Below are 6,354 nucleotides of genomic sequence, written 5' to 3'. Positions count from 1 at the left end.
CAAGCTCGTCGCGGCTCAGACTTTTTGGGTTGAACAATGCACGAGAATGAAAAGGAAACTTTTTGGAAGAAAAATGTAATTCTGCGGTCCATTATGCGACCGCAGATTCACTCTGCGGGCCGCATAATGGCCGCAGAAGTGAGCAGGAGAAGGGCCAGTCCGGGAAAATTATGCGGTCGATTATGCGACCGCATAACTGTTTTGCGGTGCATTATGCGATCGCATAACAGTTATGCGGACCGCATAGTGATCGCATACACAAACAGATTTTGGCCAACTTTGGACACCAATATGCGACCGATATGCGGTCAGCATAACCATTATGCGATCGCATATGCGACCGTAGAACCTATTCCGGAGCTTCATTTTTGGGTTTTTAAAACCCGACCCTACTTCGTTAAATACACATTTTGGACCATTTTTGAGAGATAATCTGACATTTTAGAGTGAGAGAGGGTGTCCTAGAGTGAAAAGGTGTTCTCCAATCATTGTTCTTCAATTCTTGCCCAAGTTTTGGAAGATTGAGAAGGGAAACTCACTAGGTCTTCATCCCAGAGGTAAGATTCTACACCCTAACCCTCAATTTTGAATTTTGTGTAGAAATGGATAATAAGCAAGATAATTTCTGGGCAAGAGGGTTGGTTATTGCACATGCATGTGTTATCAAGGGGTGTAGAAAGATTGTTGAGCTAAAAATGGTAAAGGTTGGGTTGTGGGATGATGGAATCCTCCATAAAAGGATATTGAAACCTTAATGTACATCTAGTGTTTGATAAAATGCTCAAATGAGCTAGAACCATGATCATCTTCCTAATTTTGGTTTAATTTGTTATATTTCTAAAACAGATTGAAGTTGCTAAGAATTTCGGAACATTTAGAGTGTAAGGAAGCTCAAGTGAGGTATGTTGGCTAAACTCTTCTTTAAGAGTTGGAATTCTCATTATCCTTGTGAGTTCCGAGATGTTGATTATAAATCGAGTATTCCGATCAAAGTTTTGTGATGAAGATATATGTTCAATTTGTATTTCAAATGCTCTTATTATATTGCATTATAAATTGAGGATGTGTCCCAAACTATGGATTACGTATCCACATGTTATAATTTCTAGTCGTGATTTATGTGAAAGGTATTATGCCAAGTTGTGTAGAGATTGTGATTATGATACACCTCCACCCACATACATTGGGGTGAGGCGTTATGACCGCTTTGTGTGGGGATTATGGTATAGAGATTGTGATTATGATACACCTCCACCCACATATATATTGGGGTGAGGCGGCATGACCGCTTTGTGTAGGGATTATGATATTGAGGGACTGCACCTCCACCCGTTTACATTGGGGTGAGGCGGTACGACCGCTTTGTGTATAGTTTTGGTATTGTTGTGGCACCACCACCCGTATACATTCGGGTGAGGCAGCATAGCCGCTTTGTGTAAGTTCTTAGTACTGTAGTTATATATCCACCCGCATACATTGGGGTAAGGCGGCAGGGCCGCTTGATTAGAGTTGTGGTATTGTACGTACACCTCCATGTGCATACATCGGGTGAGGCGGCGGGGCTGCTTTGTGTGAAGATGGTTACATAAGATCTCATCTTAAATTCTATAAATGTTGTTCATAGCTTTTAATAAGCTTGCTATGGTTGAGACAGTTATCTATATTATTCTATTGCCGCAGGTTTATCATAATTATCTTGTATTTCTAAATTCTTAAATTGATGTTTAGTTTTCATACTAGTACTATTCGACGGTACGAACGTCCCTTTTGCCGGGGGCACTGCATCTTTAAATGGATGCAGGTGGTTCCACAGCAGGAGACATTGATCAGTGATAGCAGTACACCTTCTTCCCAGCTGACTTGGTGAGCCCCACTTCATCCCGGGGTCATGTATCTTTTGTACTTTATGTATTCGGTTTGAGGTATAGCCGGGGCCTTGTTGCCGGCATTATCATTGTACTCTTCTGTATCTATAGAGGCTCCGTAGACATAGTGTGGGTTGTGTTTTGGTGCTGGGAAAGACAAACTACGTTATGTTGTGGTTGTATTACTTGTTCTAGTTAAGACGACTAAAAACGATGGAACTATTGGTAATGAATTGGTATTGTGAACATGAACACCTTTTTGTCTAATTAATGAAAATATGTATTATCTTCATTCGTGGATGAGTTTGGGTAGAAGAAAATATAACAGGCTTGCTCGGTCTGGTTCATTCGGTTGAGCGCCGGTCGCACTCCTCGGTTTTGGGGCATGACACCACCATCCCAAATAAAATCCGTAGACTAAATCACCTTCCATCACGATTCCCAAATCACCCTAAACTTTCTCAAAGCACGTGGCTATCCTACCACAGAATCTATACGTTACTCTGCCACTCCCACTTCGGTTAACCGATCTCCTTAAGCAACTTCTCGGCCTCTGCTATGCGTACTTGACCTGCTAACAATTCAATCACCGCGAGACACCTCTCACTATGTCCCTCCTCATCCTTCGCTACCTAAAGGTTGCATCAAATCAAAATCCATCTCTGTAGTACCTAGAGTAATAAATTGCTACCAACTCTAAGCCTCCTCGAAGATCATCTCTCTCTATCGATCCATCAGCATTCGAAACATTGATTCGATTCTGAAATCGCTACACACCGCCTTCTCTAACAACCGTTTCTTAGACACTATTTCATCACACCCTGCCCCGAAGGCAAATCAAAGAAGACAATAACACTGGCGAACCTTAATGCGTTCAAACAAGGACGACGACACCGTATCACAATGAAAATTCCACCACGCTCGAAAATATCAAGTCTCGTTACTCCATCAACCAAAGCCTGAACATCCATAGTCCAATTGCCTTTTCTCTGCTGGAATTAAATGCTGAACCTCTAAATTATGCACTGAGAAATCCTCCTTCCAAGTCATTTACTGCCTCGACACATAAACAAGAACCCTACCATTACACCAACACAGTGCGATAATAACACGTGAACATTATAACAATCTGTGCAAAGCCTCGAAACCATAGGAAATACCGATACTGGGCAAAAACGACAGTACACTCTTCCGCAAGGCAATGATAATTGCCTGCCCAAATACGCAGGGAGAAACATCCTGCACCATGTCTGCAGTACCACTACAACTCCTCGATGCCTAATTGATAATAAGTGCTCCACGTCGCATAAGATTGAGTAGGAAGAAAATAAAGGCATAAGCCTCAAAAGAATCAAATTGTACGACGAGAAATCAAGAAGGGAAGTGCTCCTAACAGCCCTGTAGCCTCTCGAAGATAAGTACAGACGTCTTCGTATCGATCCGCAAGACTCTAATAGACTCGCTCATGACTCGTGAGACCTAAGTGAACCTAACGCTCTGATACCAAGCTGTCACGATCCAAATTCCACTATAGGTCGTGATGGCACCTAACGCCGCCTTCAGGCAAGCCAACGGTGATCGATCAACTTAATTACTCATTTTGATTATTTTAAAATCATAATTCATGTTAATCACATAGTATAAAAGCTGGTACTCATGCAAAACCCATGATTTTATTTTCCAATTCATGTATAAAAATATAATTTTCAAGCTGAAATATTAATAATTACATGAACTACAATAATGAACAACCAGTAGGAACCCCCAAAATCAGGTATCACAAGTGCATGAGCATCTACTAAGGAGTACAATAATAATACAACAACCATCTGGAATACAAGTTAGACGGGAAAAACAAATAACTCTGATGGAGACTCTATATGCTGCGAATCGTAACAAGGAAATGCAACTCACCGTAAAGTCCCCGCAAAAGCCGCGCCTCTGCACCCAGAAGACCACCGGAAACATATATATATACATGCACAATAAGTGCAGCAAGTATAGCATGAGTACGTAAATCAACGCGTACCCATTAAGTATCTAGCCTAATCTAAGAGAAGTAGTGACGAGGGGTCAACATCGACACTTACTAGTGGTCCAATAAGACAGATATAGTAGAAGTAAACAGATGTGAGGTAGAGTAAATAAACGAAATAAACAAGTATAAATACGTGGTACAATCTTCCTCTCAACCATAAACTCAAGCTCTTAATTAGCAGTTACCTCCTCAATCGGAGTATATGTATATAATGGACCTCACCAGATAGGTCGTCACAGTTCAAATCAGGAAAACTCACAGATACACTGGCTTTTTGTCAAATATTACGCACGATTTCATCAGAGTATTTTATAGAAATGCCGAGGCGTATGACCCGATTCCATCATAATATGTGCACTTCCTAGGGTCGAACGACACAAACCATAGATACATCTATTATATTGCCGAGGCGAATGGCCTGCTCCTATGATAATGTGATACATAATGCTGCCGAGGCAAATGGCCCGATCCCATCATAATGTGCGCACTGCTGAGGGTCGAACGGCACGAACCATAGATGTATCTATTATACTATCGAGGCGAATGACTCGATCCCATTAGAATAAGAAGCTTTAACGGGTCCTTGACCCTACTCACAAATAAACGTGTGAGTTATGCATTTTAAGGAAAACTTTTCGATGAAAATGCATAGCGCGGGAGAAATTCGTAAGAGGAGTACAATTATTCCGCGGCTAATCATGAAGCCCGTCAAATCTCTACAATATCAAGTCTATCACTCTATGCAAGTCTAGTCTCAAGTCGTAATGCGAAATAAAGGAATTAAACGAGCAAAGATAACTCTTGTAGTACAATTATAGCATGGTGTGAACCTAAGTCTACGTAGACAATAACATAAATTTAGCTACGTACGGACTCTCGTCACCTCGTGCGTAAGTAGCCCCCGCAACAAGTAGCACATATCAAATACATCACCTAGGGGTAGTTTTCCTCTCACAGAGTTAGACATGAGACCTACCTCGCTCCGAAGTTACGTAACCGGCTCCAAAGCCTCTCTAACATCTCAAACCGATGCCCGTTGATCCAAAGCTAGTCAAACAATGTGAAATCCAATAAAAATATACTCTAATACCCATAATTAATCAATTTATAACAATTTCCAACTCCGCTCGAATAGTCAATAAAGTCAACCCTCGGGTCAACGTGCCCGAATTCCGAAATTTTTTGAAGATAAACCTTACCCATAACATTACGAACTCAAATATATAATTTATTCCTAATTCCATTTCCAAAATCGTGGTCAAAATCCAAAAATATCAAATTCTATATTTTCTTCAAAAGCCCCACAATTTTTCTAAATTTTCCTCCTTAGATCCACATATAAACCATATATTTAGCTTACAACAAGTGAGAAATTACTTTCCTTGTGTTGCATGATGAAAACTCCCCAAACTCTTCCAAAAATTGAGCTCCAAAATCTCAAACGAAAATGACGAAATGACTAACTTTTGATCCTTAAGTGTTTTGCCCAGTTCGCATCTACGCGGACAGAATCGCCGCATCAGCGTCCTCGCTTTTGCAAGCCAAAACTCACTTTTGCGAACATCCCTCACCTGGGCCATTTTCACTTCTGCATGCTGGAAATGCGCCTCTGCGCATGCGTTTCTGCGACCTTCTCCATCAGCCCAACTTCCGCTCCTACGTGTCTTTCCTCCGCACCTGCGTGATTCCTGCGTGTCTTTCCTCCGCATCTGCGATCACACAGGTGCGGAAAATGCTTCGCACCTGCGACCTCTACCCAACCCCTATCCAGCCGCTTCTATGATCAGTCCCTCGCTTCTGCATGGTCGCTTCTGCGATCAAGCTTCCGCAGAAGCAATCGCACCAACAACAGAAAAATTCCAGCATCTTCTTAAGTCCAAAAATCGATCCGTTAATCATCCGGAATCTCCCCCGAGGCCCTCGGGACCTTAACCAAATATACCAACACGTCCCAAAATGCGATACGAACTTATTCGAGACCTCAAACCACATCAAACAACGTCGAAATTACGAATCGCGCCTCGAATCGAACTTATAAATTTCCAAATTTCCAAATTTTATATCTTGTGCCGAAACGTATCAAATCAATCTGGAATGACTTCAAATTTCGCACACGAGTAATAAATGATATAACGAAACTATTCCAAGGCTCGGGGCCTCAAACAGACATCGATAACACCAAAGTCTACCTCAAACCAAACTTAGGAAATTCTAAAACCTTTAAAATGCCAACTTTTCACAATAAGCGCCAAAATACTCCTGGGCGACCCGATACTCAACCCGAATATACGCCCAAGTCCGAAATCATCATACGAACCTATTGGAACCTTCAAATCCCGATTCCGAGGTCATTTATTCAAAAGTCAAACCTTAGTCAATTCTTCCAACTTAAATCTTTCGAAATTAGAATTTTCTATCCGAATCAACTCTGAACTTCCCGAAATTAAATTT

The sequence above is a fragment of the Nicotiana tabacum genome, chromosome 9 (assembly GCF_000715075.1).
Source record: "Nicotiana tabacum cultivar K326 chromosome 9, ASM71507v2, whole genome shotgun sequence".
NCBI lineage: Eukaryota > Viridiplantae > Streptophyta > Magnoliopsida > Solanales > Solanaceae > Nicotiana > Nicotiana tabacum.
Note: the sequence above shows the minus strand (reverse complement) of the source record.